The following is a 25,886-nucleotide window of genomic DNA, read 5'->3' on the forward strand; positions in this document are numbered from 1 at the left end:
ACCTGCTGACTGGGTATGGTTGGCGCTATGGAATTTTTGTGTAATTCCAAGGCCCTTACACACACTCTTCATCACACTCCCCACAAACTCACTTCCATTATCAGACCATACAATCCGTGGCATTCCATACCGAGGAAAGTATTCCTTCAGTAGGACTTTCGCTGTGGACAAGGCAGTATTGTCTTTGAGAGGGTAAGCTTCGATCCATCGGGAGAATGCGCAAACCACAACTAAAATGTATTTTAGGTTATTACATCGCTCCATATGGATGAAGTCCAACTGAATTACCTCAAAGGGACATGTAGGAGGAGCAAAGTGGCCAGGGGGTGTAGGAGTGCCCTTGCCAGGATTGTACATCATACATATCATACAATTCTTGACCAATCTCTCAGCACACTTAGCGATACCATCATTCTTCCATACGGGGGACAACAACTTGCAAATACCTTTCACACTAATATGTGACAAACCGTGTGCTATGGTCACAACAGCTAGCACATATGCATCCGGCAACATCCACCTTTTATTCTCCGACAAATCAATCCAACAGCCATTCGCATCCAACTTTCCTGTGGTCTCCTTCCACTTGGTCTTTTCAGTCTCAGTGGCCTCATTCTGAATCGCTTTCACACTTTCAATAGTGTCCTCACACATACCAGTTTCTGCAGGCCACCTTACCGAACTCGTCACATACATTCTAGTTGTAAGATTTCTCGCAGTCTCCTTAGCGATCTCATCAGCAAACGCATTGCCACGACCAACATCATCCGTCACCTTACGGTGTGCACTACATTTAATAATCGCCACCTGCTTAGGCAATGTAAGTGCATCTAAAAGATCATTCACAAGCTGTCCATGCTGGATCTTCGTACCATGCGACGTCATGAAACCTCTCTCTCTCCACAATCGTCCAAAACTATGGGCGACGCCAAAAGCATACTGGCTGTCGGTAAACACATTCACATTGCGCTCGTCAAGTGTTGGGTTTTTGTACAATTCAAGAGAGTGTCAACTGCATGCGGAACCATCACCGTAAGCATATTATCCATGGCCAATCCTGCAGATTGTCGGATGGACACCGCAGCTGCCGCTGTCGCTCTTAAACAACTCGGCAATGCTCTAGCTACCGGGTCCAAGGTCGAGGAAAAATATGCACATGGATGCTGCTTACCGCCAAATTGTTGCGTCAAAACACTCAACGCACAACCTTCCTTCTCGTGAACGTATAGTGTAAATGGCTTACTGTAGTCAGGAGTACCTAACACAGGGGCCGAACACAACGCATCACGTAGTTCAGAAAAACTTTTCTGACACTCTTCCGTCCATGGCAAAGGAGTTGGAACATCCTTGCACGTGAGAGCTACCAATGGTTTCGCTAGCAATGAAAAATTTGGAATCCATTGCCTGCAGTATGACGTGATACCTAGAAAGGCACGCACATCTCTCTGAGTTGTTGGCACAGTCATCCGAGCGATCGCTGCAATTCTCTCTGGGGTCAACCTTCTTCCCTCCTTTGACAATAAGTGACCTAGATAGGTTACTTCTTGGCAACAATATTGCAGTTTAGAAGGTGACACCTTGTGATGTAAGGCACAGAGATGTTGCAACAAAGACACCGTAGCAGTTTTGCAAATGCCTCGTGTGTCCGCAGCCACCAATAAGTCATCGACATATTGGATCAAGGCCGCACCAGCCGGTAACACAAACGCGTCAAGTTGACTCTTCAGGGCTTGGCTATATATCGATGGACTCTCACAATAGCCCTGAGGAGCACGTTTAAACCTAAAGCTGCGGCCACCTAACGAGAAACCGAAAAGGTCCCTGCTCTCCTCAGCAATCGGAATGCTAAAGAAAGCATTCTTCAAATCGATCACTGAGAACCAGGACGCAGATGCTGGAATCAGAGTCAGTAAAGCCATAATGTCAGGCACCACAGGGAACTGAGGAACCACAATTTTGTTCACCTCCCGCAAATCAATGACAAAACGATAAACAGGAGGCTTAGATGGATCAGTGCGTTTCAAAATGGGTAGCACAGGACTGTTACACACGTTTCCCCGAGTCTCCTCGATAACATCTTTCTCGATCAAATCATAAATGATCGCTAATAACGCTCGCTCACCATCAAGGGAGATACGATACTGGGGAATACGTGGTAACCGCACATCCGATTTTAATTGAACAACATAAGGGGAGATGTGAAGCAGGCCCACATCATTGGGACTTGTTGCCCACAAAGATACAGGAAGAGAACTCAATTCCGGTGGGAGTTTATCAATGGACAAGTACATTGGAGAGATTACTCTCTCACCCAAAGTAAGCTTTACTCCCGCAGGAGAACAATACAAAGTCGCATACAGACATTTCAGCAAATCCAGGCCCAAAAGATTTTCACCACAACCAGTGGTCAAAATCAGAGGAGCTTTCAGCTCACGAGGCCCAATTGTAAGGGGCAAAGGGCTAGAGACCGGATTGCTAACAGGGGCGCCAGAGAATCCAACGGAAACATTTGTTAAGCCAGACAAAGGTGCGCCAGGGAGTTTCGAATGCATGATGGAACTTTTCGCTACACCAGTGTCCAACAGAAAAGGCTCAACTACGCCTGAGGTGGCAACTGCGACGTAAGGCCCTCTCTGATCAACCGGAACTGATACTACTCCCTCTCCTTGTCTATGGCTGTCCTAGTAATTACCGTCGTCAGTACCCTGATCGACGTAATAATCGTCCACATTGTACTGTGCAGATCTACCCGATGATGATCCACACTGATCAAAACAATTATTGGAGTCAGAGGAATTATTAGAACGCTCACTTTGATTCTGAGTAACACCACGACCTCTACCTCGTGAAGCCTGTTGAGGACCACTACGACCTCCTCTAGAAGAATTGCCATTATTCCTATCACGCAAAACCGGACAATCAAATTTCAAATGACCCTCACCTCTACAATAGGCACACTGATTGTACCCAAGCATAGATCTCTGCGAAGGAGAATCATTTCGCGACTGTGACCTAGATGACTGCGATTGCGATCTATTCTGCTGCTGAGAATCATTTTGATTCGAGTGCGGAGGATATGCTTGTTGCAACAAAACTTTCGTTTTGAGCTCTTTCGTCTTTTTATCTGCACAATCTTTTTCTTCTTTCTCTCTATTTTCATAATATTGAGCCGTAGCCAATATCTGGGCAGAAGTAGAAACAGCCCACGCACTCTCTGAATTTTTTAATTTATTGCTTAGGTCAGGCAACAAATTAGATACAAATTTGTCCACAAACAATCTCTGACCTCCCTCAGTGCCCATATCCTGACCACTATGATCGATGAATGCCTCCTCAAATCTCGTAAAGAAATCGGAGACACTCTCGTCCTTCTTCTGCTTACAAGCAGACAATTTGTCCCAGTTAACTTTCATAGCTGGCATAAGCGTTTTCATAAGGGTAATTATTCTTTGGGGAAGATCAGTAATAAGCTGTTCGGGCTTAGCCCCACCAACTTGTCGTACGTCAGCCGCTGTAAGCGCAGCCCAATCACCACCTAATTCAGCTGCATGATCTTCGTGACGTATTTTCGCCCATACCGGTTGCGGTACGACATTGCCGAACAACATATCGATGTCGGCAAGATTCATTATCGTAGCATCCACTAACTGAGACAATTCTTTATAGTACCCTGCAGGATTTTTGTGAGGGTCAGGCAAAGATTGCTTAACCTGCAAAACTTCTGATCGTTTCCATGGAAGGTGTATCCACACTCTCTGGAAGTGTGGCGGAATAGCAGGATTAGCATTCGCATCACCTGGCCTCCACACTGGTGGAACTTCTCGCATGGGATATTGACCAGGCGTCACCATCCACTCCTCAGTTTCGTCTTTAAACAATGCTCGGGGTATCACAGTGGGACGAAAAGATAGAAGATGCTCAAGAGCACGTCGAACATTGCTACCCACAAGTATACCACTCGCAAACTGAAGCTGAAGTTCAGTTACGTCAACCGGTACTTCGTTGACCTCATCATTAGATATTGCTTCACGTAAGAATTTGCACATTTCGTCGAACACAAATCTCTGTGTTGGCACATTGAATTGAGAGAAAGTCTCAACAATTGTGCGCGGAGGATTTTTAAGAGGGTACCTAATCCAATTACGCGCCATTTTGATTAGTGTATCACGTTCCCTACCACCGGGAAGCTGACTCCGTCATTGGGGAGCATCAGAATCATCAGACCCAAGAAGCGGTCCAAAAGGAGAATAAAGATTAGCAACAGTGTTAGGAATGCGTCTTCGAACAGACGGAGAAGAGGAGTAAAGTGCAGGAGCAACAACATGAGGGCTAAAGACAGGAGCAGCAGGAGCAGTAGGAGTAGCCACAAGAGCAGAAGTAGCGGGAACAACAGCTTGAGAAGGTATAGACGGTGGAGCAGTAGGAACAGGAGCAGGTAGAGGAATAGGAACAAGAGGATTTGCAATAGCAGGGCCAATGACAGGCTGATTAACAGCTGCCGGAACAGCAGGTTGAGGAACAGGGGGAACCACGGGAGCTGTGGTATCCTGTGCATATGGAGGTGGCGACTTCAGTAGATAGGACAACAAAGGGTCCTCTACTGCTTCCTCTCCCTTCTTATCAGTACCCGTCGGTAAAGCGGGATAACATTTATCTACTGTCATACGTTGTAATCTATCAAAAATTTCCTTTTCCTTCTCTTCTTTGTCTCGCTGAAACTGCTCTGCATTTCTCATCGTTGTAACGATACCTTCTCTCTTATTACGTTTAAGCTGCTTGATTTCTTTCTGCTTGGCTTCTTTACGTCATAACCAAAAGGAATCAAACATGGCCGGCCTTGCTTTCTTTTGAAACAATTTAGCTTCAAGATTATCTAAAATCGGGGTCTCAAAACTACCATGAGGTGGCCAACTAAGGACACCGTCATTTTTAGTGTAACGAACCCAATAATCATTGAATGTGATAGGACCCACACCATGTCGACTATATAATTCGTAAATGGGAGTTCCAACTGGAGGTATCGGACACGAGTCCTCCAATCGGGAATCCGCACCACAACCTCTAAAACAACTGAACAAAGTACTACGGCCAGGCATCGTGCACACTAACCGAGTTTCACAAACGTCAAGGGTTATTGGATTACAATGTCCCCGGCAAAAGTGCAAAACCCTCGGTTTTTGGCGACTGCAGACGTCAAAAAGAACAACTAAGAGCAAAATACAAAGAACCACAAATGCAATGGAACCATGCAACAACTAAGCACCCACAACAACTAAGGATTTTGGGAGCGACCCACAAATACTTAATACCTCAGAACAATGGCGTCACCAGGAAGGCCCGTCAATCGTCTCGCTGTACCAAGGTCTACGCCAGGCGCCAAAACAGGTCTACAGTCAGGGCAGCAGTCCGTCGCAGCCGTCAGGAGGCGGGGATCTTCGCGGGAAAAGTCTTCGGGCCACTTGTTTCGACAACAGGATCGATGAAGCGGGGTGCACCTTCCCTCGGAGATTTCACACGAAGTTCTTCACGATCGTCGAGCTTTGGACCGGTACCACTGATGCAGCCCCATGTTGGGCGCCAACTGAAGGACTGGGTTTTTCTAGGACCCAGCGGTGCCAGGGATAACACCTGAAACCTTTGTGGGTTACCTGTTCCGGCGTACAAATGACAGAGACACGGGACACTTCCTTCGGCGTCAAAGATTCGAGGTTTATTTACTGCAGGGAACACAGAAGTCACGAGAAGTACATAACATGTATGTTCAAGGAGACTGCTTCAAATTGTATCTGTGGATCGCTCCTTTTATACAGTTTTTCGTCATAAGATAACATGGCAAACAAAAAGGTTACAACCCGGTTCCCACAGTAAATTTCATAGGGGGTCGCTTTCATATATTCAGAGCCCGGAACATAATCACAGTAGCATTTGCCGGTTCCCAACTGTAAAAGTACATCTTCCCACCATTAGTGCATTCCGTTCGGTTGTAAACAAATCAAGGAAGAGTCAGAAACAGGTGCAGAGGAAGACAAGGATAGCAAACAGATCGAAAAGAGTGTAAAGGGGGTGGTATCAGGAAACACGATTGCAGGGATCAAAGGAGACGTGCCTAATGAATGCACAACTGAGACAATAGACCGGCACGGCAAGATGAGCCTCGAGCGGGGCCATCTGCCTTACAGTGTCATCCCCCTCGTCATAAAGACATCCTCAAAGGAACACGTGTCTTCCGCAAGAGTTTGGGAATCCCAGGGTCATGAAGCGGACAGTGTCCATTCGCTGGCTACTTGAGGGCAAGAAACAAAATGGATGCTGTATCTAAAAAATGGAACCCGTGGGTTCAGATGAAGAAACCCACGAAACAGACGAACGGTTTAGGCTAGCACAGCGAAAACGCGTACACCCACTAAACTCGTCATTTGCGGTTCATAGATACCAGACTCGACCATATTCGGGCGAGTCGAAAACACCACTTACAATTGCCACGGAACCTCACCTGGGCAGTTCAATTTGGCTGATCGTTTTGCTGGATTTGTGACCCTCTGTCTGGACCTCCTGTTTGACGCCTTCAACGGACCCTGATTCGAAAGGACGCTGAAGCAGATACCGTGGTGAATACCGGGGCAGGGACTGCGAGACCCAGGGTGCTTTGCGCCTCTTCATCCAGCGCACCTGGTGTCTCTTCCCCGCCCCCAACTCCCGTGTGCTTAATAGCGGCTCGCGGCCCCTGCACCGTGGGAGCCGCTCGCAGCCGCGACCTGGGCAGTTCAATTTGGCTGATCGTTTTGCTGGATTTGTGACCCTCTGTCTGGACCCCCTGTTTGACGCCTTCAACGGACCCTGATTCGAAAGGATGCTGAGGCAGATACCGTGGTGAATACCGGTGGAGGGACTGCGAGACCCAGGGTGCTTTGCGCCTCTTCATCCAGCGCACCTGGTGTCTCTTCCCCGCCCCCAACTCCTGTGTGCTTAATAGTGGCTCGCGGCCCACGCTCCGCGGGTGCCGCTCGCAGCCGCGACCTGGGCAGTTCAATTTGGCTGATCGTTTGGCTGTATTTGTGTCCCTCTGTCTGGACCCTCTGTTTGACGCCTTCAACGGACCCTGATTCGAAAGGACGCTGAGGCAGATACCGTGGTGAATACCGGGGCAGGGACTGCGAGACCCAGGGTGCTTTGCGCCTCTTCATCCAGCGCACCTGGTGTCTCTTCCCCGCCCCCAACTCCTATTTCCTGACCTGTGAGTCTCATGCTAGTGGGACACGCGCAGGACCAAGCCCGGGGCTAAGCCCGGGCAAAGGGCGGGCTGTCTAAGGCCGTCAAAGGTCGACAAAGGACGGGACGGGCCATCCCCCTAACGTTTAATCCCCGGTAAGAGACTATCTTCCCTACTACCATCTGTAGGAAAACTGCTAAAGAACGACGAACTATAAGACATTGTGTACTGCTCCCCGCTTATTGTGTTTGCATATTGAAACCTTCATTCCCGCGTAATCATGTCTTTGGACACTGGAAAATCTAGGAACATAACTGTCAATACGTCAAAGGGGGCTGTAACGGGCACTATAGACCAATTTTCTAAACGGGTAACTATTGTCCTAGAAAAGGAAATGGCTGACACCGAAAAACGCTTATCTATGGACCTGTTAACTGGTAAGCGTTCCTCTCTAGGACTGATTGGGAAAGCATGTTCACCAGATGTGTTAGCTTTAGATTCCCCGAGCGTCATCATTCCCCCTATCAGCATTGACTCTCTTACTCCCCTTGGGACCATAGGGGCTGAGGGATTAAACAGGACAAACATCAATGAGGCTACGCCCCCCTCTAATTTCCCAACTAGTCCCAACTCATCGAGATTATCCAGTTCACCTAAATTACCCGTTTCTTCCCCGGTAACCCTAGAACAAGCAGAAAACCACCCAAAGAAAAGAAAGAGAAGACCCTCTCCTCCGTCTCCAAATACAATCATCACTTTGGATACAACTTCCCCACCCACACGATCTCCCAAGCCTAGTGTGCCACATACAACGAACAATACAACAGGGCCACCTCCTGACATGGAGAACGTACTTCTCTCCAAAATAGAGGTAATAGTGAAGTCACTTTTGCTTCCGCTTCTGGAGAGAACAAGACTAATAAGTACACATCTAGATAAGCTGGGTAAACAAATAGAAGGGAACACCATGGCTCTAACGAAATTGTCATCACTACCTCACAAAAATTCCACGCTAAATTCTACTGCTCTCAATGTACTACCATTAGAACAACCATCTACCAGTGGAGCTCCCCCAAAACCTGGCACCACACAGGGGAAAAAAACATTAGCAAAATCCTCAAAAGAAACTACCATTAAAGAAAACCCCAAGCCACCTGTAAATACTCAAGCAAAAGATGGAACTATAGTAAGTGACAGGGGAAAAAATGTAGTAGAGAAGAATCAAGTAGGAACAAATTCTCCCTTACCGAAGACTAATCCACCCATGAAAATTAGATCATCTAGAGAAACGGGAGAGCAGTCAACTCAGCGCCCAAAAAGACCAATACCTAGGATAGTTGATCTACCCCCGGAATGTGCCCCATACACAATTGTTATGACAGGAGTTCCGGAATTAGCAGAGGGGGTTAGAGAGAACTATCACGCCCTAAAAAACAAAACTATTTACTGGCTGAAGCAAAATAGACCCCTTCCCGCACAGGTCAACGGGGAAATCTTATCAGTAAGGCGTGCTGTCTGGGTGGGATGAAGACCAAAAGATAAGAGGGGGGATGTGATAATCATTAATTTCAAAGATCATAGAGCGGTAAGGAGTATAGGTGACTGGTATGAGGCCATAGGAGGAAACAACATTTCCACACACTATGTCAGCTACTTCTACCCATGAGAATTGATAACTAATCCTAAACATCACCAAATTAGAAGACATCGCTCATACTGGAGAGAAGTAGGCTACCAACCCTTCCAGAAACACTTCTTTAACCAACGCCCTCAACCATTATACCCACAGCCACAGTGGGGGAACCAGAACAACAACTATCAACCATCATTTCCAGAATTTAATATACCCACATTCAACCCTTTCTCAATGCTGTTTGGGCTAGAGGAAGTAGATTGACTCGATAGAGAACTCCCGTCACTACTAGAACACACCATGGCAGAAACTATTACCCTGCAGGGTGATACCATTCTAAACGGTCTAGTAGAAAAACACAAGGCAGAAGGAGAAAGTCAGTTGGCTCGATCAAATGTGATATTTGTGAGGGGGGGGGGAAATCTTACCCTGGGGAACACAATCAGTAATACATCTGATTTAATACATGAGGAACAAAATTCGGTTATAGGGACATTTGTGCCAAATAAGGAGAGTAGTACAAATGAAAGTACAAATGAAAGACAGGACTTTGGCAGGAGAGTAGTAAAAACACAAATTATGTTTTGGAATATTGCGGGCCTTCACGCAAAAATTATGGATGGCAGCGTTCTAGAGTTTGCCAAAGATTATCAGGTGTTAGCCCTTCAGGAGACCGGGCTTACCACAGAAATGCACCTGACGGGGTATAAAACGTATTTCTCACCAGGGATTGCAGGCACCTACGGCAGGGCAAAGGGTGGTCTGATAACCTATATAGCAAATACTATACCATGCCTAGAAATTACTGCGCTCTGTCTAGAACCTCATTATCAGACTCTGAGACTGTCATTCCAGATAAAGAGGGTCATTCTTATCGTAAACATGTATGACAACCTAGTGGAAAGCGAGAGAATAAAAATACTGGGGGGGTCTCCGTAAGAAACTTACTACTTGGACAAAACAAACACAAGGCCTAAAACACACGAGTATTGTTTGGGGTGGTGACTTTAATCACCACCCTTGCGAAAGGTTAAATAGGAACATCTGTGGTATGGGGCAGGAAACAGATGAGCAAACAACCCATTTTAGTCACTCAGTGGTGTGAGATTTCTTAAATGAAACTTTATCTAGCTTGGATCTAGTAATTTTAAACGAAATAAATCCCCTTTGCGGGAAATTGGACCCTACTTACCTCGGAAGGGGAAGCGAAACAACAATCAATTATATTCTGACTACAGCGACCCTTGTAAATAGGACTAAGAATTTTAATGTTAAAATAAACACATTAAGTGATCACACCGCTTTAGCCTTTGATCTAATTATGGACCAGGGCCACTTATCAGCACAAACCTTAATGACCACCCTCGCCCAGAATAATTTACAACTTACAAAAACCAATGGCTATACCCTTGGGTGGGAGAAGATAGACCCTGATGAACTAACAAACAAGGTAGTAATTGCAGCGTATCCAGCAATACTGAAGTGTTTAGACACCGAGACAAGAGATGAGGAAGTCCTATCCCAATTTAAGGTGATCCTAGAAAAGGTAAATTAATCCCTGACAGTGAAACAAAAAGGGAACACGGCAGTGAAAAAAGGATGGTTTAACAACGACTGCTCTGCAGCCCACAAAAATTTAAAGAGAGCGTTAACAAAAACCATTAGGGACCAAGAGGAGGTTAGGACCCTGAGAAAAGCATATAGGTTGGCATGCAAAACGAGAAAAGAGGAGCTAAAGAAAGCCTTATGGATCCAGCTCCATGAGAGCGCACTAAGTAGAAACAGCGAATTATTTTGGAAGGTGGTGAAAGCACCTTTTCTGATGGATACAAAGCATCAGCCAAATATAGAAGTAGCTATTGAGGGCCAAACCTGGGTAAACCATTTTTCAAAAAATTTTGGCAAACCCCCTGAAGTAGCTTCAACAGAAGGAAACAATTGACTAAATCAGGGCAATCCATTCCCAATCCCATTGGAAGTAGAACTATACGAGGTAATAAACGCAGTGAAAGCAAGTAAGAGCGGAAAAGCCCCTGGCCTGGAGGGGGTACCAGTTGATTTCTTCAAATTTAAATTAGATCTGTGGGCCCCCATCATAAAAAGGGTGTTCGACACCACAATGAAGTGATGATTACTTACATCCTGGACCCAATCAATTCTGGTGCCCATATTCAAGAAGGGAAATAGAGAGGAGGTGACTTGTTATCGTCCGATCTCACTCCTGGACTCGTTGGGGAAAGTACTGGGCAGAGTGGTTCTCCAGCGCTTACAGGAGTGGGCGGACGATACCGGGACCCTCTCGGATATCCAGTATGGCTTCCGAGAGGGCCTCGGGACAACGGAACAAGCCCTGAACTTGGCCCTGATGATGGGAAAGTATGTGTCGGCCAAGCATGAAAAGTTGTATATGGTATACGTCAACCTTTCCGCAGCTTTCGACTGTGTTTCCCACGCAAAACTATGGTCAGTCCTGATTGACATGGGAATGGATATAGTTCTTGTAACCTTCCTTAGAGAACTCTATTCGAACGCCTCCTCCAGGGTGCGTTTTGGAGTTCGGGGGGAACTGTCAGAGCCCTTTACAGTAGAGCGCGGCGTCAGGCAGGGTTGTGTCCTGGCCCCCTTTCTTTTCTCCCTCTATACCAATGGTCTTGAGGTAGAGATGTTGAAGGGGGGCTTGGACATGCCCCGCGTGAAAGACCGCCTGGTGCCCGCGCTGTTGTACGCAGATGATGCGGTGATTTTAGCACGCACCCCACGAGAGCTACAAAAAGCCTTGAACAGCTACGTCAAATTTATGAGCAACCTAGATCTTCACATAAACATAAAAAAGACATATGTTATGGTGGCAGGCCAAACAAAGAAACATGGAAAGAGCATCTTCCTTGATAACGAAAAATTAGAATCAACCCCCAATACCCTTATTTAGGGATCATGATGGGTGAGAAGCTTAACTGGAAAGCGGCTATAGAAGCCCGTAAACACCAACTTTTGCGCTCCATAGCGGCACTTATGAAATTCGCCCAGAAATTAGGGAAAAAGCCCCCAGTTGAACTACTCCACATTTATAAAGCTAAATGCCATTCCATCACACTTTATGGGGCGGGCCTGTGGGGCCATAAAAATACAAAAGCCTTGCAGGTAGCGGAGAATACTTTCATGGGATTTCTATTGGCCATCCCAAAACGAGTATATACCTTTGCTTGCCACGCAGAGTTGGGAATGCCCCACATTGAGGACTTGGCTAAGATTGAACCTGTACTTCTCTGGCGCCGTATCTGGGTGTCAACAAAAAACACTCTCACTAAAGAGATTGTTGCAGATTGCATGACACTGGACTACATCGAAAAAATAGACTAGCTAAGATACGTAAAAAATCTTCTTACTGACTTAAAGATGGCTGAGTATTACTCCAACCCCGCAACAATTGCTGAAATCCCAAAGAAAGAGTTAAAGGCAAGGGCGTTGAGCCATATTGAAGAGCTACGTATCACCTCAGAGATCAAGAAACCATCAGTACAACATTCCTTAGCGGTTATGACTACACTGGAAATAGAACCCTACCTAACATATGTTGATTCAAAATTTTAGTGCTTTTTATTAGCAAGATTCAGGCTGAATATTTTTCACAGGGTGGTAGCCTTTCCTAATAGAAATAGCTGGGAAGAAAACTTAACGGTATGCCTGTGTGATGAAACATCCGAACAGTCAACGATTCACACCGTACTGTTTTGCAAGTACTATTCCGCACATCGCAAGCTCTGGCTAATCCCCCTGTTGAGAACTTTAGGTCTTAGAAAATGCCGTCCTGCTATGTTGTGGTTGCAATTCTTAAACTCCAAACTTATATGTAAAACAGTGAGTACTTTTTTAAAATGTATTTTTAAACACAGAGTAAATCTTTAATATAATAATGTCTGATTACTTGGACTAAGGAACAACGGCATCAATTCTAAATGAATTTACATTAAATCTGTACTAGTTTTGTTAAAATGTATTTTAATGTATTGCAAATACTTTTATGGTCTTTCATGTAAATTGAAACCGAATAAAGATTTTACTTACTTACATGTGGTGCGAGCTGTGCCCCCTGGGGGAGTGAGACTCCTTCCGAATCTTGGAATATCTGCGAGGTGGCTGAATAATCCCACAGTAATTTTTGGGATGGATCTGTGGGGCTACCAAAAAGATTAGACTTCTTTCTAGATCTCCTTTTTTTCTGTGTACATTTTGGAGCCCTGGAGCTGATCCCCGTGTTAGTGGACTCTCCTGTGCACCACTCGTCAGACCCCAGTGACTCTGAGTCTTCGTTTAGAGAAAAGAAGTGGTTTGGTGAGGTGCCTCCACCCCCAGCCCCGTTCTGGTACTACCCTGCCAAATACATTTCCTGGGGTAAAGTTGCCAAAGCCTGGTTGCTCCCCCAGGTACTCAGAATGCCTTCTTCCCCTACACAGAGCCCCATGAATGTCCAATCCGATCTTGCGGGAACACCCTGGGTTTTATCAGGTGGGGGGTTGCCCTGCAATTTTACATTACATACGCTGCCCCTGTCACAGCCTCCAGCAGCGCCCTGCTCCGAGCTTGTAGTACTCACAGTTCCTGGGCCTTGTAACTGGCCTTGCGCCCCCTTTCCTTCCGGGGTAGCATCCTCTGGCGAAGCCTCTAATGTTGACTCCGTTCCGCGCTCTGCGCTGTGCCTCAGCTTCTGCTCCACTGTGAGCGCCTCTGCTGGTTGCTTAGCAACTGGCATGCCAGCGTCCTCGAGGACCTTCTCTGAAGCGAGCACCTTTCCATCACTCCTTTCACCAGCGACTGCATCCACGGGGGGAGCTCTGTCTCGTGGGGCCCCCGGAGTTGGAGCCACCTCATTTCCAGCCCGAGCTTCCCCGATCTTTTTCCCCAGTGTCCTTTTGGAAGAGTTAACAATGTTATTCTTCTGGGCATCAGCGCCGGTCATATTTTTCGGGTCGGTTTTATCCTTTACAGCGGAATCCTTCTGTGCTGCAGGGTCTTTTGCTTCATTTCCTTTCGTCTCTCGGGGTGGCACCTTGAAGACAGCTCTGCGGGCCAGCTTCTTGTGGGCATGGCAAAGAATTTCCTCAATATACCAGCCGGTATACTGTCTCCAAAGCCTGCTAGCTGAACCACTCAGGCTACTGCTTATGCTCCAGCAATTAAGACCCCAGGGCCTCGGACTCATCACCATCTTAGGGATCACTTTCTATCCATCAAAGCTAAGGACGGGAGGAGGAGTGAGATGCAACTTCTCACCACAACCCGTCAGCGGCCATCTTGCTCAGGTTGAATTGCTCCCCAATGTGTAAGACTTACTGGAGGTAACAGGAGAGGTTCTTAACCCCCAAGGGCCCTCAGCATTCAGTGGTAATTTATACCCCAACCTTTGGTGCTCTAGGAGGCATGTTTGCAGAGTAGTGGAGAAAGGGGACAGGGCCTCAGACGACTGTGGGACTTACCGGAGGTAACAGAAGGGGTTGTTGGTCCCTAAGGATCATCAGAAGTCAAAGGGACTTCATCCCACAACCATTAGTGCACCAGGAGGTACATTTGCTGGGAGGTGGAGAAAGGAGGTGGGCTTCGGATAAGCCTTCATCAATCCAGCTGTGTGGGACATAGTGGATATAACAGGAGGGGTTCTTGGCCACCAAGGACCCTCAGTATCAAAAGGGACTTCAACTCCCAACCAGTAGTGTGACAGGTGGTGCATTTGCAAAGTGGTGGAGAAAGGGGTGGGCCTCCGATAAACTCTCAGCAATTCCATGGTGTGGGAGTTACTAGAGATAAAAGTAGAGTTTCTTAGCCCACAAAGACCCTCAGCATACAAGGGAACTTCATCCCCCAACCAGCAGTGTGCTAGGAGGCACGTTTGAAGAATGTGGAGGAAGGGGGCAAGGCCTCAGATGACCTCTCCGAAATTCTGTGGTGAGGGACTTACTGGAGGTAACAGGATGGGTTTTTGCCCCTAAGGGCCCTCAGAGGCAACAGGGACTTGATCCCCAACCAGTTGTAGACCAGGAGGCCCCTCTGGTTGAGGAAGGGGGTGGGGCCTACAATGACTTCCCTGGGTTAACTTTTTTTATATGTATTTTTGTGAGGGGGGGGGCTGTGTGGTTCTTACGCCTTCATCCCCAGGGGTCTTGCCATTACACTACCACCTCCAAGGGCTGATTTCAGCCTGCAGGACACTATCCCCTTGGGCCAGGCCTCTTTATTCGGGTGCTGACCTCTTCTGGGGAACATAAGATATCCTCAAGCCCCAGTGATACCTGCAGGCTCCCCACCTCCTGTGGGAGCTGGCATTGCTATTGCATACAGGTGCTGCTGAAAGGATGCACCCTATTTGTCAGAGCAAATGTTTCATCTGTCTTCCTGCATGCATATTTGCATGCAAGGAAACAGATGAACACTCTACATTCTGCAGAAATGGAGTTATGTTTGTTTTTGGTTAGTCAGAGCTGCCAGCTCCCACCCAGCAAAACCAAACAGCTACCTCCCAAGGATGTGCACCTCAGGAGATAGCAGGAGCCGGCCCTGGAGGTTGGGGGTAACCAGGACTATCCATAATTCCAAGTGTGGGCTGTGCAGCCTCCCTCCTACATATAAGTGTAGCCCCAGGGAAGTGGTGGTCCATGGGGCTGCGGGGGTTGCATGACAACCCCTTAATTTAAATAAATTGCCCCAGGAAGGTGGTGGTCCCTGGGGATGTGGGGGCATGTGGTCCCCTGCATTACTTGAAACATAATTTGTCCTCGGGAGGGGGCATTCCCTGGGGTGCAGGCAGGCCCAACGTGCCTGTATTTATACATTTTTTAACTATCCCAGGGAGTTGACAGTTCCTTGGGTTGCAGGGGGGCCATATTGGCCCCACATTATTTTAGTATCTTTGCCCTGGGAGGCGGTGGTCCCTGGGGCCACCATAAGCCTTATGTGAGTGACCACAGTTCCCCATCCTTTTTTAGCCCCCAATGCCCCAGGGATCTGCCCCGCCCAAGAGAAAAAAATGGAGAAGTGCAGGTAACCACATTAAAAAAAAAGAAATCTTGGAGAAATCTACGGGTCCGCGTGTGGATCTGTCGGAGATATTGTTTTACAAAAAATGCTTTTTAGCCGTGGCGGGGTCTCCTGCATCACTGCTATGGTCCAAGTGTGTCCTTACCTTGGCCCCTTTTCTTTTTTTAAATCTTTTTTTTTGTAGAACCCAAGATGGCTTCCAACACTTCCTTGTTGAAGGGTTGACAGCCAATCAAATATCAGCACATGACTTTTCAGATCTGCGGAGGATCAGCGTTCCTATATATCTATTTTTTTAACCGTTAATATCGCCAAAACTACTGAACGAATTTTGCATCAAATTACAAAAAGCGTAATCTGCTAAACCAAATCTATATTTCTGCCAAATGTGGTGTAATTCTGTCCAGAAGATCAGGCTCTAGGCTTGTTAAACTGACCTATGGGAATTAAAGTAGGGAAAACACATATTGGGCCCCCCCTTTTTCTATGCCCCCCACTTCACACATGTGCCCGAAACTCTCAGCACAGCCCTTGAACAAAACAATAAATGCTTTTCCTCTGAAAACTAGGTCCTACTTATAACTACCTACTGGTGACCACCAGTATGCAATATATATATATATATTGTGTGTGTGTTGAAATAAGATAAAAACTATTGTTTAATGACCATAAAAACCCTGGAGTTCAGTAGGTACAATTTACTGGGCTAGCTATAACTTACACCCTTGCCATGCACTGGTAATGACCTTACATATTACCTTCACTCATTAAATGACATCACTGCAACTTCTCAAGTGACATCATTGATAAGTAAAAAGTCCAGAAATCTTTCAGGACAATAAAACTCCCACAACAAATTTCAAGCAATAGAGAACATATGACTTATATAAATATCCCTCCAACAAATCTGGCCTAATCAAATATGCCCCTAGGGTGAATTATGCTCATGCTAATTGATTCGAATCTCTAAAAAATCTGACCAAAAAATTGACTTTTGAATCAAAGCAGTCAACTGGGGGATTGTATCCAACAGGAGCCTGCTATTTCAGAGCCACCTCTTTTCAAGTACATTCCAATGAAATCATAATCTGACCTTGTGAGTGGGCCAGGTTTTCAATTCCAATTGGGTGATTTTATGCTACAGGAGGCAGCTACTGCAGAGCCACTTCTTGCTTCACTCAAGTACACTCCAACAAAAGCAGAGGCTGACACCGTGACTAGGCCAGGCTTTCAATTTATTTCAAGGAATAATGCTGGCTTTAGGAGCAAATCAAAAAATGAGAACTGGTTGATGTTCCTTCAAAACTATGATATTGTATGCTGTCAGGAAACATGGGTAGTTGATCCTGTTTCCATCAATGGACATAAATCATACTGTTCACAAGCACCCAAGTCACCAGCAGGGAGGGGAGAAGGAGGTCTAGCTATTTTTTTCAATGTACTATTAAAAATCTTTCAGTCAAAGTCATAGTGACAAGACCACGTTATCAAATCCTGGTATTGCGAGTGAGAATTTTTTTTAAATTGATGGTTGTAAACTATTATTTTAACATTTTTCTAAAGAGATTATACATGAGTTGGGGAGGTCTTTGTCAGACTCTGTAGAAAGAAACCAGAACAGTGCAATTTCAATAATGTGGCCAGGGGATTTTAACATTATTAAAAGCCCTTATAGTGGGAAATGCAACTGCAGATTTCTAAATTCCCAGGGGGATGTTGTGAACCTTTTTAAACACACAGTTTATGGTAAATCTTTAAACCCTTTCATTTTAACACATAATCTGGACTGTACCGCACACTATTGTGGCCAGGGTGAGCCTATTTTTACAGGGAGAGGAGAAGGGAACATTATAGATTTTGTAAATCTTACAGCAGACCTAGAAGATCAACTCACACAATATGAGGCATGCTGGCTACCGTTTATCGATCATAATCCCATTTTGTTTTAGCTTCAGTCTATCAGAAGGGAAACTGGTAACTAACAGATCCCTGAAAATTTTACAAAGAACACAGGGGTCCAAATTAATGGGAGGAACATAAATGCAGACAAGTTCTTCCATAATATGACTAGTAAGGTATTATCTATATTACTGACTGTCTTTCTCGGGATATTGCCACAGAAAAGATCCTGGAGGGTTTCACAAAAGTTACCAGTTTTGTGGCTTCTGAATTGCAAACAACCAAGCCCATGAAAGATCTCCCAATTACTGCTTGTTTCAGTCCTAAGTCTGAAATCTTTAAAACAATCTATCAATCAAGATCCTCAAAACCTAGAAGACATTAGGACGCCTGGAGAAAAATATAGGACAGCTTTGGAAAAAAGGAGACAAGAGATCTGAACTAATGCCTGGGATGATCTTTAAATGGCGGCTAAGCTGAGCCCTTCAATGGAAGAGAAAGTCACATCCTTGAACAGGACTGGTTTAATCACTTCTCATTAGTTTTTAATTCTGATCAAGGTAGAATTACTCATGCTAGGGAGATGAGGCCTGACCAACAGCCAATAACTGAGGATTGGCTAGTTAATCTCATAAATGTTTCCTCTATCACCGTAGTCATTCAGACTGCAGCAAGTGGTAAGACCCAAGGCCCTGACGGGGTCCCAGTTGTCCTTTTTAAGCATAACACTGACTTCTGGGCCCCTCTATTAACAAATGTTTTGAGGGCAGCATTGAGGGGTAATTGAATTGCATCCTGAAGTGAGGCCGTAATGATCTACATTTTTAAAAAGGGTGTCCGGATTTCCCCAGCCTGCTACCACCCAGTATCATTCATAGATAGTACAACCAAGATTTTATGGTGGGTTGTTTTAGAAAATTTGGAGGATTCGGTAGACTCCACCTTCCTTTTTACCTCTGCAACAAGGTTTCCGACCATGTTTAGAGATGGTAGAACAAGCTTTAAATTTAAATTTGATTTGAGGAAAGTATGTCAAAGCCAAGAGCAGAACCCTTCATATGGCATTTATGGACCTCTCCTGTGCTTTTGATCTAGTTGATAGGAGGAAACTATGGGTTTTAATGGAACACGCTGGTGTGATTTGATTAAGTGTATGCATTGCAACACAACTATCAAAGTACGATATTCATAAAATGTGGATAATACTAAACCATAAGGGTGTACAATGGAGTGAAACAGGTACGTATCATGTTTCCATTCTTGTTTGTATTCTTTATAAATTCTTTGGACCTTAATTCAGGGACCTGTAGATATCCCACAAATCAATTCCCGCACAGTACTTGTACTTTTGTTTATGGATGACACAGTTCTTTTGGGGCAAACTAAAAATGCCTTACAAAGTTTGTTAAATCATTTTAATCATTGTATGAATAAAGTAAATATTAAGGAAAATCATCAGAAGTCCTTTTAATGGCAATTGGCCTGAAAAGCACAAATACTAAACACTTTAATATTGGAGGAACCCCAACAGAAAAGGTATCCACTTGTAACTATTTAGGCCTTCTGGTTGACACAAATGGGTACTGGGTCAGTTTGCTTAATCAGAGATCACAAAAGATGATAGTAACTGGAGATATGATCCTGAGGTTTGATAAAAAAAATAAGATACAAACTGATTAGAGAGATGATACAGCTGCATAAAACTATGGGGCCCTTTAGGATGACGGGCAGACTTTGTCCGCCCGTCATGTCTAGGGACCGCCCGCCGGGGGTCCAGTTGGGGGCATTAGGATGCACCCGACACAGTGGCGGGCGCATCCTGTATCTTCAGCATTGTTGCAGGCGGTGCTGAATGCACCGCCCACCGCAATGCTGAAGATACATGCAATGCATTACAAAGCACAACGTGACAGGCTCCGCGCCACATTGTACTTTGTAATGCTCGGCGGTACCATAGGTACCCCTGATATGCACCCCCCACTTTTGCAGTACATCCTATTTGCCTTACTGCAAGCTATCTCAGATGTGCATTTTACTGAGTAAAGTCCATCACAGAACCACCCTTCAGGTTTCTGGTGTTCGAGTGAGAGGTGTGTTTGGGGAAATGTTCAAACCCCTCCTCCTCAACTGTACTAAATTAGTTCTAGGACTTGCTGCACTTCCAACTGGTCTGTATCAAGCTGTTTTCAAGTGGTACAAGGAAAAAAGTTCTTCTTCTCCAAATCTCATTTTACACTTAACTATGAATGGGGATGTCTTACCCTGTTCCCATTCAAGTAAATGATGTCCCTGAACCTTCCCCATCTGCCATTCCTGAAGGAGGATGTGCCACAAACCTCATACCCAGTCCATCAAGCCAAAACGCCCTAAGTCATTGGTTGCCTCTGGGACAGTTTTCACACTTCATTGAGGAGACGCACTGTTGCTGCTGGCAGGCTACTGCTAACTACCCTGCTGGATTCTGGGGTTCAGGCAGCTAGTATCTAACGTTTTAAAAGTTACTTTTATTAAAAAATCTATTTTTACAAGTGGATTGAGTTTATAATTAAAATTAAAAGTAGTGGTTTAATCATTCCAATAGCCTGTCCTAATCCTGATTTATCCGAAGTAGTAATTTTTCTGAACCTATATTTTACTCATAGGACAGCAACAGATTTTTGCAGTGAAAAGTGTTTTGTGGCTAGTTTCTGTAGGTATATGCTAACACTAAATATGTTCATGTACCACTTTTAAATGCTAGCCCATCTGTTTTTTCTCTTTAATGCCTGCATTTGGTCAAAAGCATTATATTGAAATGTTTGGCTTCAGGTTTAAAAGCTATAGCACCCCTGATACACAGATATGTCTAAAGCCAACAGTCAATATTACTTTTCCAGCCCAGTGGATAACACATCATATGCTGTTGTCCACAGGTGATATTTAACTTTCCATGCCATTGGTGTATTTCCCTGCACCATATACTACGGCCTTAGTAGAAAGTAAAATATTTCTATAGAGGATTAACCCCTTTGTAGCAGGGCTAATTCCCCCGCTGTGCTGGGGGTGCGCACAGCGGCCCGTGCTCATGACTAGCTCAGCTCGTCATGAGGCACAGTGCTCGTGTGCTCATGGCGAGCTGACCTCGGCATGACCACACCCGTTTCCGTGGACCGTTCAGCACAGCAGGGTAACTATCCCCACGTGTGAGCGTTCCATGGTCCATGACAAGCTCAGCTTGTCATAAGCACATGAGCACCGTGCCTCATGACGAGCTGAGCTCATCATGAGCATAGAAGGTTTCAAGCAATTTTACCATGTTTTTGGGGTGAGAGTGCATAGTCTGGGGACTGGACAGCAGTGCTCAGGTGTGAATAGTTAATAAAAAAACATCAATGCCGGTCAGCAAAAAATTGACTGGTCATATAAAAATAGGTTTTTTTCTCACAATTGACATCGATGACCAAAAATTAAAAGATCGTATAGCTGTGTACACACAATTTGGTGACATATAGATATAAACTGCAGAATTTAAAATTTCTTTATGCGTTGCGTGTAACCATGCACTTATTGCACTAAATAGACCAAAATAAGTAACAAAAAGACAACAGATGTTGAACCCCGCTTTGCAGAATTTGTGTACGTTGTTTGGTTGTGTACTAAAGCTCAAAACCTCCTAGAAAGTACAATCTGGGAAATAATGCGAGAAGTAGAAACTGAAATGCCTTGCACTCTTCAGGGTATGTCTTTGGGGTATATGGCAGATGTTTTAAGCCTCTGAGGTGGCTATGGGCTGGATGAAGGTGCCAGGCTCACACACTCACAAACAGATCACTGTATTCAGGACATAATATGGTGTAACATAAATGTTTAAACATATGCATGCTTCAAACTGACAAAAGTAAACCTGGATCTATATGGGAAGCAGTTCGTAGATTTCTAGTGGACAAAACAACCTAGGCACTGCTAGGAGCATACTTGTATTGCAGTTTGATGTTTGTTTTGTAATAAGGGATTGAGGGCATCGTTCCATGTAATTGATTAACAGCATTGTTAGCAGCCACTGCTTTACGTTCCAGCACTAATTAAATATTCAGAAATACAATTTTAATATTCAAGACCATGGACCTGGAATGCATACAATGTAAGTTGATTTCAAAGTACCATGTATGCTACCTTTGTGTGCTCAAATAACAAAGAAAAAAAATAATGATGAAAAAAGGCAAAAAAAAATGTTGGTATTTGGAACAAGTGTGATTGTCAGACACAGGTACCATTCAGCTCACCTTTACTTCAAGATAAGTGGTTCTTGAGCAGCCATTCGTCATCTGGAGAGGGGTTGAAAGAGATTCTCTATGGGCGATGTTCAGTTCTCTGGATTTCTTTGGCTGATAGTGTCACCCAAAAAGCAAGTTACCAGCAGCAGCAGGGTTACTGCTAGAACTTCAGTTGGGCATCCTACTCTGTCCTAGTCTTAAGGAAATGGAAAGGGAAGACCACTCGGTCCCCCCGAACGTATGGATGGGTGCCCCAATCCCCCGGGAACCATTGTGGGCGGGGGGCGTGTCTCGGCTGGTATGCCCGAAGCGGCGTAGCCGGACCCCCCCCCCTCCCGCCCAGAAGAGGTTGTCCTAAACACCTGCCCGGAAGTCCGTGTACGGATGGGCGTGCTTGAGGCGGGCCCCCGCCCTCCCGATGATGGATAAATAGAGCGGGAATCCAACGAAGCTTCCTCTTGTTCCAGTGCTCTGAAGGCTGCACCACTCGTCGCTCGTGAGCCCTCTAGGGAACAAGCTGCAATTTTGAGAACTTGTAATCTTTGTTATTTCTCTTTCAGTGTCAGGCGTGTGGAAGATCGAGTTACCCTTGTGGATCAAGTCGGACGCAGTAACCGAAGTCATGTCTGGCAAGAAGGCGGGAAAGAGCTCCGAGATGGAGAGGATGCTACGCACCTTGGTGAACCGAGTAGCGGTGATGGACCGGAAGATGGGTAAAGTGGATGAGCTCGGTCGGGGCTTAGCGGCCATCAAGAAGCAGATGGCAGCCCAGAACACCCCCTCGGGCGGCCTAAAAAAGTCATAGGTCCGGCCTTGCCGAATGTCGCCCCAGGGAGTAAGGGTAAGAGAAATAAGGGGAAGGCAGGTTCCAGTGAGGTCCCGGTCCCAGAAGTGCCTCCATCGAGCCCGGGCGCAGACAAACCAGTCGCGCTGGTAGATAGCCCGGTACCAGGTCCGGATGGGGGTTTGCCAATCCCCGTAGTGATAACGCCAATTGGGGATGACCAAATGCCTCTGGAACTGGCGCTTCAGTTAGCAGCAGTATTACCTTGGCTAAAGAAAGGAGCAGGGGGATCAGTGGCCGTGGGCGATCCGGCTGAAGAAGCCAGATTAATCATTGAGCAGTTGCGGCAGTCAAGGGATGCCGGGACGGCGAATGTACCTTCTATTCCCCCGCAGGTAGCGACGGGGATCCCGACGGACGGTCGAGCGAAGACAACAGACACGGCTGGGAAGGCGGCTGAACTTGGTAAGAGACCATTGCCATTAGTGGGGGAGAGTTCAGTACCTTCAAGGCGGGAAAGTTTATCGCAGCACATTCCCATGGCCATGAAAGAAATAATATGGGGTGATAAATACATCAACATGTTTTCACTTTTGACTGACCATCGTGAGGTAGAATATGCAAAGACCCAGAAAGATTTGTGGCACCCCAGTGTATGGCGAGCCAAGATGGCGGAATTCTGGGTCGATGAGACCATGGTGAACTGGGTCAGTGCCTTTTCTATTTTTTCGGCAGTTATGGGGGAGCGTAAACCAGAAGTCTTGCCTGACTTATCATGTTATCAGAACAGGATCATGAATTTCTATGCAATGTACGGGAGAAATGAATGGAAGGGTTATGACGTTACCTTTAGAAAAGCAAAGGAGTTTAACGAGACTTTAACATGGGATTGTCTGGACACGGTGTCGTGGCATGCCCAGCTTTTGCCGGGACCGGCGGGTACGTCGGTACCAAGCATGAGCGTTTCTGGGGCATTCCAACAGAAGCCGGCACAGCCCTTTCGGGCGAACGCCGGAGGGGATCCGCATCCCAGGTACGGCGGGAATGGAGGCAAGCGGGGGGTTTGTTGGGGATTCGACAAAGGAACCTGTAACAGGCCACAAGGAACGTGTAGGTTCCGGCATGCTTGTTCGGGCTGTGGGAATTCCTCACACCCAGAAGCTAGCTGTCGATCCAAGTCCAATGGCGCGGGAGGAAAGGGGGGATCCAAGCAGGATTGAGGTGGTGCCCTGGAAGCAAACATCTTCGCCCATTGATATCCTGGCTATGACCCCCTGGCTGAACCGATACCCAGATCATGTGTCCGCCGGGATTTTGAGGAATGGCTTTCTGTATGGCTTCAAAATCCCGGTGGGAGATTTTCGGGGGAGCCCCTTCTGTAAGAACCAACTGTCTATTCGGCACAACCCGGCGGTGGCCGCCAGAAAAATAGCGAAAGAAGTCGGCTTGGGGCGGGTAGCGGGGCCATTTGCCTGCCCGCCAGTTGCGGGATTTGTGTGTTCACCTTTAGGAGTGGTTCCAAAGAAAGACCCGGGGGAGTATAGACTCATCCACAATCTATCGGCCCCTAAGGGGGCCTCGGTAAATGAGGCTATTGACCCTGAGGTATGCTCAGTTAGATACGCATCATTCAATGATGCAGTCATTCTGTTGAATCGCCTGTGCCCCGGTGCACTGTTGGCAAAATCAGACATCGAATCGGCATTCAGGTTGCTCCCGGTACACCCTCAGGACCAGCGCTTGCTGGGATTCACGTTTCAGGGGAAATATTACATGGATAAATGTATGCCCATGGGTTGTTCAATTTCATGTGCTTATTTTGAAATGTTTAGCTCCTTTTTGGAATGGGCGTTCACCGAGGCCACAGGGCATAGACAGGTGATGCACTATTTGGATGATTTCCTTTTTCTAGGTCCGGCGGGCACTCGGGACTGTGCACAAGCGCTGCAGAACTTCTGCATACTCATGCAGGAGTTTGGTGTCCCATTGGTGCCAGGTAAGACGGTGGGGCCATCTACATCACTGGAGTTTCTGGGGATTGAGCTAGACTCAGTGGAGGGGTGTTTCCGTCTACCAGTTGAGAAGGTGGCCAAGTTCAGGGCATCCTTGGTACAATGTCTCCGTAAAGATAAGGTGACCCTACACCAGTTGCAACAGACAGTGGGTCAGCTTAATTTTGCTTTAAGAGTTATGCCGATGGCTCGCCCTTTCTCACGTTCCATAGCACAGGCTATGGTGGGCCTTAAAGAAGGACACCACCTCACTAGACTGTCAGCAGAGGTTTGCCAGGACATGCGCATTTGGTTGGCATTCCTGGCGGATTTCAACGGTCGAGTGGTGTGGAACAAACCCCCAGCCTCATCGGAAGAACTGGGGTTGTGGACCGACTCGGCAGGGAGCGTGGGATTTGGCGCAATCTTTGGAAACTGATGGTCGGCACAAACATGGCCGGCGTGGTGGCACTCATGTGGCCTAACAGGTAACATTGGATTTTTGGAGCTATTCCCCATTTGGGTGGCTCTGATGGCATGGCCGGAAGACTTTAGGGACCGCTCAGTGGTGTTTTGGTCAGACAACATGACAGTGGCCGAGTGCATTAATCAGCAGGCTGCACGCTGCAAGTGGATTTTAAGACTGTTGAAGGACATTGTATTGCGATGCATGAGATTGAATTTACAATTCAGAGCAAGGCATGTGCCGGGTGTACTGAATAACGCAGCTAATGCACTCTCTCGACACACATGCAGGTTTTCAGGGGTTATCTACCCACAGCGGAACTAGTGGCGGCCCCTTTCCCCGAAGCACTATGGCAGATCGGTGCCCCGGACTACAAGACCTCGTGGCAGCCAGTTTAGCGCCCAGGACGAGGAAAACGTATGAAGGAGCGTTCTGTTCATACTGCGCCTTTTTAGGGCCGGTAGGGGGGCATAGCTGGGGGTGGGAAGAGTCCTTCCTCCGGTTTCTGGTGGCACTTCACATGGAAGGCCGATCGGCGGCAACCGCCAACAGGTATAGGGCTGCCATATCCTTCACGGCACAGCTCCACGGGGTACGGGACCCAACGGGGTCATTCTTGGT

Source organism: Lissotriton vulgaris, chromosome 7 (genome assembly GCF_964263255.1).
Source record: "Lissotriton vulgaris chromosome 7, aLisVul1.2, whole genome shotgun sequence".
Classification (NCBI taxonomy): domain Eukaryota; kingdom Metazoa; phylum Chordata; class Amphibia; order Caudata; family Salamandridae; genus Lissotriton; species Lissotriton vulgaris.